We start from the raw sequence: 13908 nt of genomic DNA on the forward strand, positions 1-13908 counted from the left end.
AAACAAACAAAAATGTAGTTACAAGAGAACAAGTCTTTCATACTTAGTTGAAAATGACAATAAAAGGTATTCTAAAATTATAGTTACTTAGACTAACGAAAAATTTCAAATGCCACCTATATTTACAATTGTATACTTGAAATATCACTAGAAATTTGAGAAAAACATCAAGGCATTAAGATCACAGCAATCCGTTGAGCCTTTGCTAAATTTAGCAGCTTCAAGAATTTCAAATGGAACAGTGAACACATTCTTAAAAACTGTTACACCTGCAAAACTGATTATGGCCAAGATTGATGTCAATATTAAATGAGCTGGAAAATTGGGAACAAAAACCCGGAGTATTCATAAATGTTTCTTTATCTTATTTGAATTTAAGTGCCTTAATAATCACAAATTATTAAAAACAAATCCCTATTGTCCAAGCACAGGAAACATACTGTGAGATTAATGATGTTAATCAACATGCTCAGCAAGGATGACATTTCCAGTGAGTACAGGTGATAGCCTGTCAATTAAATATAACTAGTTCACCAAACTGCACTGTGTAATGACACAGAATATTTTGCCAGAGCCATCCATGACTTTAGGGTGTACCAAGCTGTTTTAAAGCCACTGACTTCCTTTTGTGTAATTTCTATAAATTTGGGAAATTTAATAATATTGATAAAATAATGGAACCACCATAGAAAACTACAGCACAGAAAACAGGCCATTCGGCCCTTCTGGTCTGTGCCGAAACATTATTCTGATAGTCCCATTTACCTGCCCCCAGCCCATACCCCTCCAGACCTCTCTCGTCCATGTATCTATCCAATTTACTCTTAAAAGTTAAGAGCGAGCCCGCATTTACCACATCAGATGGCAGCCCATTCCACACTCCCACCACTCTTTGAGTGAAGAAGTTCCCTCTAATTTTCCCCCTAAACGTTTCCCCTTTCACCCTAAAGCCAGGTCCTCTCGTACTTCTCTCTCCTAATCTAGGTGGAAAGAGCCTACTTGCATTAACTGTCTATACCACTCATTCTTCTCTGCTCCGAGGAATAAAGTCCTAACATGCTCAATCTTTCCCTGTAACTCAACTCCTGAAGACCCGGCAACATTCTAGTAAATCTCCTCTGCACTCTTTCAATCTTACTGACATCCTTCCTGTAGTTTGGCGACAAGAACTGCACACAATATTCAAATTTGGTCTCACCAATGACTTACACAACCTCACCAAAACATTCCAACTCCTACACTCAATACTTTGATTTATAAATGCCAGGATGCCAAAAGCCTTTTTTTTTAAACTACCCTGTCTACCTGTGACTCTTTCAGGGAATTACGTATCTGAACTCCCAGATCCCTTTGTTCCTCCGCACTCCTCAGTGCCCTACCATTTACTGTGTATGTCCTCCCTTGATTTGTCCTTCCAAAATGCAACACCTCACACTTGTCTGCATTAAATTCCATCTGCCATTTTCTGGACCATTTTTCCATTTGGTCCAGATCCCTCTGAAAGCTTTGAAAGCCTTCCTCGCTATCCACTACACCTCCAATCTTAGTGTCATCCGCAAACTTACTGATCCAATTTACCACATTATCGTCTAGATCATTGATATATACAACAAACAATGATGGCCCCAACACAGATCCCTGAGGCACACCACTAGTCACAGGCCTCCAATCTGAGAAACAACCATCCACAACCACTCTGTCTTCTCCCACTTAGCCAATTTTGAATCCAGTTTACAACCTTTCCATGGACACCCATTGCCTGAACCTTCTGAACTAATCTCCCATGTGGGATGTGGAACTTTGTCAAAGGCCTTACTAAAGTCCATGTATTTGTCAAAGGCTTTACTAAAGTCCATGTAGACAACATCCACAGCCTTACCTTCAAATACTTTCTTAGTGACCTCCTCAAAAAACTCCACAAGATTCGTTAAACCACTATCTACCACGCACAAAGCCATGCTGACTATCCTTAATCAACCCTTGGCTGTCCAAATACTTGTATGTCCTCTCTCTCAGAACACCTTTCAATAATTTACCCACTACTGATGTCAGGTTCACTGGCCTGTAATTACCTGGTTTACTCTTCGAGCCTTTTTTAAACAATGGAACAACATGAGCTATCCTCCAGTTCTCTGGCACCACACCCATGGCTAAGGACATTTTAAATATATCTGCCAGGGCCCTTGCAATTTCTATACTAGTCTCTCACGGTCCAAGGAAATATCTCGTCAGGCTCTGGGGATTTATCTACCTTTATTCGCTGTAAAGCATCAAGTACCTCCTCCTTTTTAATCTCTATACGTTCCATGACACTAGTGCTCGTTTCCCTTCCTTCCATATCCACGAAGCCAGTTTCCTGAGTAAATACTGATGCAATAAAAAACTGTTTAAGACCTCCCATCTCCTGAGGCTCCACACATATACGACCACTCTGATCTTCTAGGGGACCAATTCTGTCTCTTACTATACCTGTAGAAACCCTTTGGGTTTACCTTCACATTATCTGCCAAAGCAGCCTCATGTCTTCTTTTTGCCTTCCTGATTTCTTTTTTTTAGTATTTTCTTACATTTCCTATACTCTTCAAGTACCTAATCCGTTCCCAGTTGCCTATGCCTGCTATACACCTCTCTCTTTCTTAACCAGCTCACCAATATCCCTTGAAAACCAAGGTTCCCTATGCTTGTTATCATTTGCCTTTAATCCTGACAGGAACATACAAACTCTGCACTCTCAAAATTTCGTCTTTGAAGGCTTTCCATTTACTGAGCACATCCTTGCCAGAAAATAACTTATCCCAATCCACCCTACCTAGATCTTTTCTCATTTCCACAAAATTGGCCTTTCTCCAATTTAGAACCTCCACTCAAGGACCAGACCTATCCTATCCATAATTATCTTGAAACTAATTGCATTATGGTCACTGGACCCAAAATGCTCACCTACACATACTTCTGTCACCTGACCTGCCTGATTCCCTAATAGGAGATCAAGTATTGCATTCTCTCTCGTTGGTACCTCTATATATTGATTTAGAAAACTTTCCTGAACACCATTTGACAAATTCCAAGCCATCCAACCCTTTCGCAGTGTGGAGTCCCAGTCAATATGTGGAAAGTTAAAATCCCCTACTATTACAACTTTGTTTCTTACATCGGTCTGTTATCTCCCTACAGATTTGTTCCTCCAATTCTCTCTGACTATTGGGCAGTCTATAATACAACCCTATTAGTGTGGCCACACCTTTCCTGTTCCTCAGCTCCACCCATATGACCTCTGTAGACAAGCCCTCCAGGCTGTCCTGTCTATGCACAGCTGTGATCTGTTCCCTGGCCAGTAATGCCACTCCTCCCCCTTTCATCCCTTCCCCTCTATCACCTCTGAAACAACGGAAGCCTGGAACATTAAACTGCCAGTCCTGCCCCCTCCTGCAACCATGTCTCACTAATAGCAATAACATCGTAATCCCACATGCCAATCCACGCCCTAAGCTCATCTGCCTTACCTACAATACTCCTTGCATTGAAATAGATGCACCTGAGAACATTACTATCATGTACAAACCTTTGATTTCTGTCCATACCTGCAGACCTCGCATGATCATTTTCCTCCTCACTTTCTACTCTAACACTCTGGTTCCCCTCCCCCTGCAAATCTAGTTTAAAACCCACGGGAGCAGCACTAGCAAATCTACCCGCAAGTATGTTAGTCCCCTTCCAGTTCAGGTGTAAACCGCTCCTTCAGAACAGATCCCACCTTCCCTGGAAGGAAGCCCAATTATCCAGAAACCTGAAGCCCTCCCTCCTGCACCAACTCCTTAGCCACGTATTTAGCTGCATGATCCTCCTACTTCTAGCCTCACTAGCACGTGGCACTGGTAGCAATCCTGAGATTGCAACCTTGGAGGTCCTGTCCTTTAACTTTGCACCTAATTCCCTAAACTCTCTTTGCAGGACCTCTTCCTTCTTCCTATCCATGTCATTGTCCCTACATGGACCATGACATCTGGCTGCTCACCCTCCCTCCTGAGAATATCAACAACTCGATCTGAGATATCATGGACCCTGGCACCAGGGAGGCAACAGACCATCCGGGATTCTCGATCTCTCCCACAGAATCTCCTTTGTCCCCCGAACTACTGAATCCCCTATCACTACTGCTCTCCTCTTTACCCTCCCTCCTATCTGAGATGAGGGACCCCGCCTCAGTGCCAGAGACTTGACCACTACAACTTGTCCCTGTAGGTCGTCCCCACAAGCCGTATCCAGAACAGTATACTTATTGTTGATGGAACAGCCACAGGGGTGCACTGCTCCTTCTGTCTAATCCCCTTCCTTTTCTAGGAGTCACCCAGCTACCTGCCTCCTGACTTTTAGGTGCAACTATCTCCCTGAAACTCCCATCTATGTCTGCCTCTACCTCCCGAATGATCTGAAGTTCATCCAGCTCCAGTTCCCTAACACAGTTTGCCAGGAGCTGCAGCTGGATGCACCTTTTACAGGTGTAGTCATCAGGGACAAGTGTGCTGTCCCTGACTTCCCACATACTGCATTCGGAGCTCCATGTAACTTGCTTTTAGGAATGCTAAGGAGATAAATGCTAAAGTCCTTGTCCCTTTTCCAACTGCAGCAGTAATTCACATCCAAGACACACTAAATTGTGCACTGGCCTAAATGTCATATTAAAGATCGGCACCTAGGTGCAGTTCTCCTTCAGCTCTATGCTGAACTGTGGTTCAGATTCAGGAGTGGCAAATCCACTGACACAAGAGGCAAGAGAGCTACTGTGTCAAAGGGTTCTGGATCCCAGCCATTTGAAAATTACCCTGGCAATAGGGGTGCAGTTTATTCCATTTCCAGATTATTAATAATCAGATTATTAAAGCATCTGACATTAAGAGGGCAATGAAATATTAAAATTAGAATAACACTAAAAAACCTTAATTTTCCAATCAGATATCATTAAAACTGCTGATTTTTTATGTGCAGTCAGTGTTAATTGTGCTACAGGCTAGTGCTTACTCCAAAGGAACACAGACAGAGCCATCTGCACAGCGGATGGAAATAGCTGGTGATGCACTGAACTGATAGGCAGCATTAATGAACCAGATTAACAAGCAGAAACTGACACCACACTGCATTGCCCAGAAGGGCAACCAACCAAATATACTATTTTGCCTTTAAGTTACCCAAGTAGGGTGAACAGAATTCAATGCAAGGCATATACACCTTTCCAAAATTGTGTGTGATATCTATCCCAAGGGTACTCCCGCTGATAAAGGTGATTTGAATATCAGAAATTCCAAAGTAGATTTTTGGGCTGCTGGGACATAAGGTAATCAAAAAATGAATGATATTTTAGCTCATGTTGGATGAATATAACATTCAACAAATGACACTTTCATATCATACCCACTTTAGAAATAATTAAAAATTTGTGCATTTCTTCTTCCATGCACGGGTGTTGATTTTCCCATTAGCTGTCCGTGAAACATTTGGGAGCTTTAAACTCCCAAGCATTATAGTCACTGGACAAAATGGAAGGTGTTGCTGCATGGTTTTGTAAAAGTGCAAAAAATTTTCTCCAGGTTCCAGCTGCCTGACCCACAGAATGATAGATCAGAAACCCAGCAAATTCCATACAACCATGCAAGAGCAAGACAAGGTTGTTCCCTATGGGATTAGATCTTCTGTGCTTCCAAAGGAAGCATGGAAAACAGCATCAGCACTTATTGCAAGCAAATCTGCAAACAAAAATGTATTTCTGGTTTGTTAAGGGCACTGATTAAGATGTGGCTGTCATCAAATTCTAAATTACTTTTTATGATAACAATTCTCTGACATGAATTTGAACCTGATACTGGTGGTATGACAACCATGTACAAAGCTGCTTAGATTCAGGATAAAGTGTCTTTGCAAGTATATTGCATTGTCCGAGCCATCTGCTCTATTCACCAGTCTATATACTTGGTGCACACTTCTAACACTAAAACTATATCTGTTAAGCATAACTGTTTCACTTCTAGTTAAGGGGTTGAGACAATCTGAGAACAAAAACACTGGAAGAATTTAACAGGTCAATCAGAAACAGTGGAAGCAAAAAGTTAGTGTTTTGGGTTGAGACCCTGCATGAGAATGATTAATCTTGCATCTTTTTTATTTACCATGGTATGAAACAAACATGTGGCATTACTGCTGTGATTAGATCCAAATCTTTTCACAAAGAGCATGATAATTATTCAAATTTACTTCAAATAACTCATTTACCATTTCAGCAATATGTCTACATCTTGTACTGAGGCAGTTTTAAAAAAAAAACACAGAAGGGAATAACTATTAGATATCATTGATTAATTTCCAAATTCACAGATAAATTCCCAAAAATCCACATCACAATGAGAATCTCTATGTGGAAGGAGGGAGGGCAAGTTGATAAGTTGTTAGAGTGGTTAATGGTTAAAGTTTCCTCAAGAAGAGACCAATAATTCAACCTGGGTGGAGCACGAACTGTGGTTAGATTAGAAGAGACTTTGCTACAAACAACCATGTCACATACAGCTGTGATTACCACCAAATATAAAGCACAAGGCTCATTTTGTCAATTTAATGCATTATTGCACCTGAAAAAATCAAGCAAAACACTGATTGGATCTGCCACACTTATTATACCAAATGCAAAAGTTTAATCCTAATACTAAAAAAGGGACATTATAAATACACCCATCAGATGAACAAGAAAAACTTGAAGTGATCTAATATCTGATTTGACCTTAATCCTCCACCATGGACTTACAAGTGGAAAATGGGGTTCCTGCTGAACTCCCACATGTATGTCAGTGGAGAAGTGCCAGGCCCAGCTATGCGCTATGAGTAAAGTCTGTGTGACATTTAGACAGAAAGAACTGTTTTAGACAAACATGAAAGCAATAGAGGTTATTAACCTACAAAAACCATTCTGAAGTATATGACGCAAAACTTAGAGGTGCAATAAATTATGATGATAGTGACAGACCAAGGAATACAGGTAGGTTGTTGGAAAGGGCAATAAAGATAATACTGATAAATGTAACATTTTACATTGTGGAACGAATAATGAGAAGAGGCAATAAAAAATAAAGGGATCAATTCGAAAAGGGGTACAAGAACAGAGATCAGGGGATAAATGGGCAAAGGTCATTGATAGTGACATGACAGACTGGAAAAAGTAGTTGAAAAGATAAGATCTTGGTCAGTCATACTGCACAGAATCAGGCCCTTGAGCCCAACTCGTGCCGATCAAGCACCCATTTACACTAATCCCATATTTCCCCCAAAATTCTCAAACTCCTCCCACATTCTATCACTCACCTACAAACTAGGGCAATTTATGATGGCCAATTAAGTGACTAACCCATGTCTTTGGGATATAGGAGAAACAGGAGCACCTGGAGGAAACCAGTGTGGAACATGCAAACTCCACACAGGCAGCACAGTGGGGAGGGGAAAAAAGAGAGAGGCAGGATCAGACCGGGTTACTGGAACTGGTAGGCAGCAGCTGTATTAGTTGCACCACAGAAAAAGGGAGTACCCAATTCTGAATGCCACATTTTTAGAAAAATGCAAAGGCTTCAGGACGGTGCAGAAAATATTTACTAATATCTACACAGATGATGGTTTAGAAGATATGTGGGTAGACTAGAGAAACTGAGGCTGCTCTCCTTGGAACAGAAGTTGCAGATAGAAGTATTTAAAATCATAAAGGATAAAGACAAGGGACACAGTATGAAAGTGACTGTGGGGAGAAAAGAATCTAATAACAAAAAAAAACATGGTTAGGGTCTGCAATGCACTGCCAAAATTGGGAGTAGAGGCAGATTGATTAAAGCATTCAAAGGGAATCTGGAAGTATTCAAAAGGAGGAAATATGAGGAGCTGTGAGGAATGGATATAGCTGGATTGCTCTTACACCCAGTGCAGACTTCCCAGGCTGAATGGCCTCATTCCGTGCTGCAACCAGTGAAGGAGGCTGTTCAAGAGTTCTACGTAGGAGTTATTAAATCACAAGTCTTTTAAGACTCAGTGTACTTTTTAGTATTTCAGATGGGAGATAATTCTCTCATTCCTCTGCCATTCTACCCAATTCAAGTCACTTGTATAAAAAAATTCATCACGACCAATACACATTCAGCTTGTGCAATGTCTTAGGCACCTTTGAACAGCTGTGCAACCAAACTCTGGTTACATTTTTAAACAAGTTCTTTTTGCCTGTTTGAAGCCTTAATCAGTCACAATCAAAGATTTCTCTGCAGTTAGTGCCCAAAGCCAGGATGTCTAGTTGCTCTGCAACAAAGACAACATCCAAAATTGTGGAGCAAGCATTATGCTGCACTGGAAAATTGATTTTAATGGCACGACCATTCTGCAAGGGGATCAATTAAAACATAAATAGAAGCTGTAGGTTATTTGGTCCCTTGCACCTGCCCTGCAATGATATCACAGCTAATCCTTTCTCAGCATCACATTCCGACACCAGCCCCATATCTGTCAATTTCCTTAATACTTGAGAATAAAAAGAGATTAATGTAGGATTAATGTAAATGGATGGCTAATGGTTGGCATGGGCTTGGTGGCAAAGGGCTCGTTTCCGTGATGCACTCTATTTTTTCTCTAAAAATCCACCAAAACCCATCTTGTACTTAAGCGACTGAGCCCCCAGAGTCCTTGTGCAGAGAATTCCAAAGACTCTTCAACTTTTGGGTCATGAAATCTCTTGTATCTACCCTGAATGGCCAGCCATTTGAGACAGTGTGCCCTAGACACCCCTGCTAGGGGAAACATATCCTTTTATCTACCTTGCCAAGCACTGAAGGTATGTTTCAATGCAATTAACACTTCTGAACTCAAAAGGAGTACAAGATCAGCCTGTAACCTCTCATTATAGGGCAATACCCACCAACCCCTCCTGCAAACTAATGCCAGGAATCAATCTGGCACTCCTCATCAATCTGTTGATCAATTTGGATTGAACCAGCATTGCAATATGCTGCCTAACTAATAATAGTGATAGACGTGGAAGGTATAAGTCAGAGAGCACAGAAACCGACCCTTCAGCCCAACAAGTCCACACTGACCAAGATTCCCATCTAAGCTAGTCCTATTTGCCCACTTTTCATCCATATCCCTCAAAACCTTTCCTATCTGTGTACCTGTCCGAGTACTTTTTAAACATTGTTAACGTACCTGTCTCAACCACTTCCTCTGGCAGCTCATTCCATATACTGACAACTCTCTGGCTGAAAAAAGTTGCCCCTTGAGTTCCTATTAAATCCCTCCCCTTAAACCTATGCCCTTTAGTTCTGATTCCCTAACCCTGTGAAAACTGCACATTTATTGTATCTATGTCCCTCAATTTTATATACCTCTATAAGATCACCCCTCATTCTCCTACACTCCAATGAAAAAGTCCCAACCTGCTCAACCTCTCTCCATAACTCAGTCTGAGTCCCAGTAACAACCTTGCAAATCTCCTCTGCACTCTTTCCAGCTTAATGGCATCTTTCTTATGACAAAACTGAACACAATATTCTAAGTGCAACCTCACCAACATCTTGCACAACTGCAATGTAACATCCCTACTTCTATTCATTCTAAATTCCTAAGACCTCACACTAGCTTTCAAATTCAGTGTCCATCAAAATCATGCCGGAACTGCTCAGAAAATATTGTGTGGTTCCAAAGCACTGCAGTGCTCTCCCCAAATGAAATTTGATGGGTTCCACTCCACACTCAAGTGAAGCACAATCTGCTCAAAAACAAATACTTTGTGAAACACATAGGTCCTTAGGCAACAAACTGCTGGAGGAACTCAGCAACGCAGACAGCATCTGAGGAGAGAAATGGACAGTCGATATTTCAGGGTGAGACCCTTCATCTGGACTCGTTCTTTAGTTTTGAAGACCACCAGAAGATAGCAACTTTAGTTTGAAGACCACCAGAAGATAGCAAAAGGATGCCAGATTTAGGCCGCAACATGCCCAATTTCAACATTCTCAAGTCTTTAAAGTAGAATTTCTAGTCTAGAGGAGCTGTTAACCTTGCATCAGGCCAGTGATACAGTCAAACCTGAATGTTAATTGTACAATTTCAGGTGAACAATTTGGTTTTTCTTCTCTCCCCCCACCCACAAAGAGAAGGAAACTGGTTATAAAGTTGGCAATCATATGCTGAATTCATCTTTCCCTCAAGTTGAAGCGCATATCCTCTAAATGTACACAATTTTCCTTCTGCAAAGTTCTTCTGATATTGAACCCTAATTGCAACTCTTATGATAGGTATGAGAATGACTTCTATATTCAGCCCTTTCCAACATTACAGGAATCGTAGGTTTCCTCGAGATCCCCACTACAGAAGCCACATTTCAGCCAATTTGATTCGCTGCATATGATGTGGTCGAGGGCATTGGATACAGCAAAGCCTTTGGGTTCAGACAAAATTCAAGTTACCAGATTGAAGACATGCACTCCAAAACTAGCTGTGCTTCTAGCTATTCTGTACTAGCAGCTACAATGGCAGTTATTTGACAATTAGAATATTGCATACATACACAAAAGCATAATAAATCCAAATGATTGACCAGCCTAAAAAAAAAATCAGCAAAAAGGTGATAGCAGGCCACATTAAAAGCCCTAATCAAGTGGCACTTACTCTCCAAAAACCTGCTCACTAATGGGATATGTTATGATTATCTAGGACTATTCAACCTTTGATCTCTTAGTCCAAACACTCAGTGAGGAACTGAATTTCAAAGGTGAGGCGAAGGGTGCTCTTTCCTGACATCAAAGACAGATTTGATCACCTGTGGTATCAAGGAGCTCTGGTAGTAAGTCAAAGAGCATCAATGAGAAAGCACTCAAGTGGATGGAGTCACACTTCCCACAAAAGGGTGACAGTTGTGGTTCTTGAAGGTCAAGCACCCTTGTCCCAGGACATTTGCTGCAGAGCTCCTCAGGAGAGTGACCAGCTATCTTCAAATGTACAGCATACATTGACGAGATCTCAATGTGACAAGCTACAAAAGGCTGGGTATCCTTTACATTATTCACCTCCTGGCAGATCAAAGTCTTTCCATTACCTACAACGGCAAGTCAGCAGTATGATGGTATACTCTCCACTTGCCTATATGCATTTAGTTCCGTAATCACTCAAGAAACTCAACACCATCCATGATAATGCAACTTGCTTGATTGACACTCCCCCCACCACTTAAAAATGCATTCCTTCCTTTACTAGAGCACTGTGGCTTCAGTGTGCACTGCTGACAAAATGTACTGTTGCTAATTACCTTAGCTACTCCCAAACCAGTGGATTTTACCACTGAAGTGGACAAAATTAGTGGGCACAAGAAAACATCACCACCAGGTCCCACCACTGTACATTGTCATGGGGTCAAATCCTGGGGGTTCCTCAAACAGAATCACAGGAATACCTTCAACAAGACAGCAATGATCCAAAGCAGTGGCTGACTACTCCCTTCAAGGGTAATTAGGGGTGGACATTAAATGGACCCTGGAAGGGGTGGACTTCTGGAGAGTGAACCTGAGGAAAGCACCTAGCCCAGATAGTATCCCTGGCCATGTCCTCAGCTGGCGGGAGTACTTGCAGACATATTTAACCTCTCCCTGCTTCAATCTGAGGTTCCCACCCACTTTAAGACCACTATCAATCCCAGTACCCAAGAAAAACAGGGTAACATGCCTTAATGACTACCAACCAGTTGCTCTGACATCAGTCATCATGAAGTGCTTCAAGAGGCTGGTCACAGCATGCATTTACTCCAGCTCCTGGAAAACCTCAACCCAATTCAATTCACCAACCGCCAAAACAGATCTACAGTGGACACCATTTCCCTGGCCCTACGCTCATCTCTGGAGCATCTGGACAGTAAAGACACCTACATTAGACTATTGTTTATTGACTACAGCTCCACCTTCAATACTATAATTCCAAGCAAACTCATCACCTCCCTCTGCAACTGGATCCTTGACTTTCTGACCAACAGACCACAAGTCACTGAAGATAGGCAGCAACACCTCCAACATGATCATCAACACTGGTGCCCCACAAGGCTGTGTCCTCAGCCCTCTACTCTATTCCCTATATACTCATGACTGTGTGGCCAGATCATCTACAAGTTTGCAGACGATACCACCGTGGTAGGCCATATCTCAAACAGCGATGAGTCGGCGTACAGGAAGGAGAAAGAGCTTAGTGACATGGTGTCGTGACAACAACCTTTCCCTCAGTGTTAGCAAAACAAGAGCTAGTCGGCTAGCTCAGTAGGTAGAGCACGGGACTCAATCCCAGGGTCATGGGTTCGAGCCCCACGTTGGTGGGCAGACACAGTAGTGTAGTGGTTAGCTTAACACTATTACAGCACCAGTGACCCGGGTTCAATTATGGCCACTATCTGCAAGGAGTTTATGTTCTCCCCGTGTATGCGTGGGTTTCCTCCGGGTGCTCCAGTTTCCTCCCACATTCCAAAGACGTACAGGTTAGGAAGTTGTGGGCATGCTATGTTGGTGCCAGAAGCATGGCAACACTTGCAGGCTGCCCCCAGAACACTACACAAAAACATGTATTTCACTGTGTTTCGATGTACATGTAACTAATAAAGATATCTTATCTCGACTTCAAGAAAGGGAGCACTGTACATGCACTTGTCTACATCAATGGTGCTGAGGTTGAGAGCTTCAAGTTCCTAAAACATCACCAATAGCCTGTCCTGATCCAACCACATAGACATCATAGCCAAGAAAGCTCACCAGCACCTCTACTTCCTCAGGAGGCTAAAGAAATTTGGCATATCCCCTTTGACCCTCACCAACTTTTAATTGATGCACCATAGAAAGCATCCCTATCTGGATGCATCATGGCTTGGTATGGCAACTGCCTCTGCCCGGAACTGTAGAGAGTTGTGGACACAGCCTGGCACATCATAGAAACCAGCCTCCCCTCCATGAACTCTCTCGCTGACGAAGTAGCCGGCATAATCAAAGACCCTGTCCACCTGGGTCATTCTCTCTTCTCCCTTCTCCCATAAGGCAGAGGATACAGGAGCCCGAGGGCACATAGCACTAGGCTCAAGGACAACTTCTATCCCACTGTTACAAGACCATTGAACTGTTCCTTTATACAAATGAGATGGACTCTTGACCTCACAATCTACCTTGACCTTGCACCTTATTGTCTACCTGCAATGCACTTCCCTGTAGCTGTGACACTTTACTGTATTCTGTTATTGTTTTTACCCTGTACTACCTCAATGCACTGTGTAATGAACTGATCTGTATGAACAGTATGCAAGACAAGTTTTTCACTGTACCTCAGTACAAGTGACAATTATAAACCAATACCAATAAATGCCAGCATTGCCAGTGTTACCTATGACCAAAAAACAAACTTCTAGAAAATCTAAGCTAAAGTGCAAACAAGCTGTCTTATTCATCCTCCAAACTACCATTAAATTCACCATTGTGTTGCTTTTCTTGATGCCTTTTCCAAAGAGTTAAAGTCAGGGAGGTACAGTATCAACTTAAACACTAATGTACACGTTGCCAAGTCTTCAAGTTCCCATGCACATCATGGAGTCCAGGCTCCCTGGAACCTCAAATTGTAATGGGGAAAAGTGTATTCAAAGATCAAGAACTCAAAGCCAAAACAAAGCTCATGGTCTACTTTGCAGCAATGGCCTCCTGTAAGCTTCAGAGATATGGACTACCAACAATATGCATCCCAGTGCAGGTGAGATATCACCAATGCTGTTTCCGCACAATCCTCCAAATCCACTCAAGAATCAAACCAGCTTTAGCATCCCCTCGCAGGTCAATATTGCCAGCAAGACTAATTACATGCAGTTGGCCTCAGCAGGTGAGC

The 13908-nt window shown here is 42.2% G+C and overlaps 1 protein-coding gene across 1 annotated transcript in view; it reads right to left on the reverse strand.

The window, feature by feature from the left end:
• The window catches only part of rheb (Ras homolog, mTORC1 binding), a 55838-nt gene that overhangs the window by 14934 nt on the left and 26996 nt on the right, over nt 1–13908 (reverse strand). The window lies entirely within an intron of this gene.

Source organism: Pristis pectinata, chromosome 5, assembly GCF_009764475.1.
Source record: "Pristis pectinata isolate sPriPec2 chromosome 5, sPriPec2.1.pri, whole genome shotgun sequence".
Taxonomy (NCBI): Eukaryota; Metazoa; Chordata; class Chondrichthyes; order Rhinopristiformes; family Pristidae; genus Pristis; species Pristis pectinata.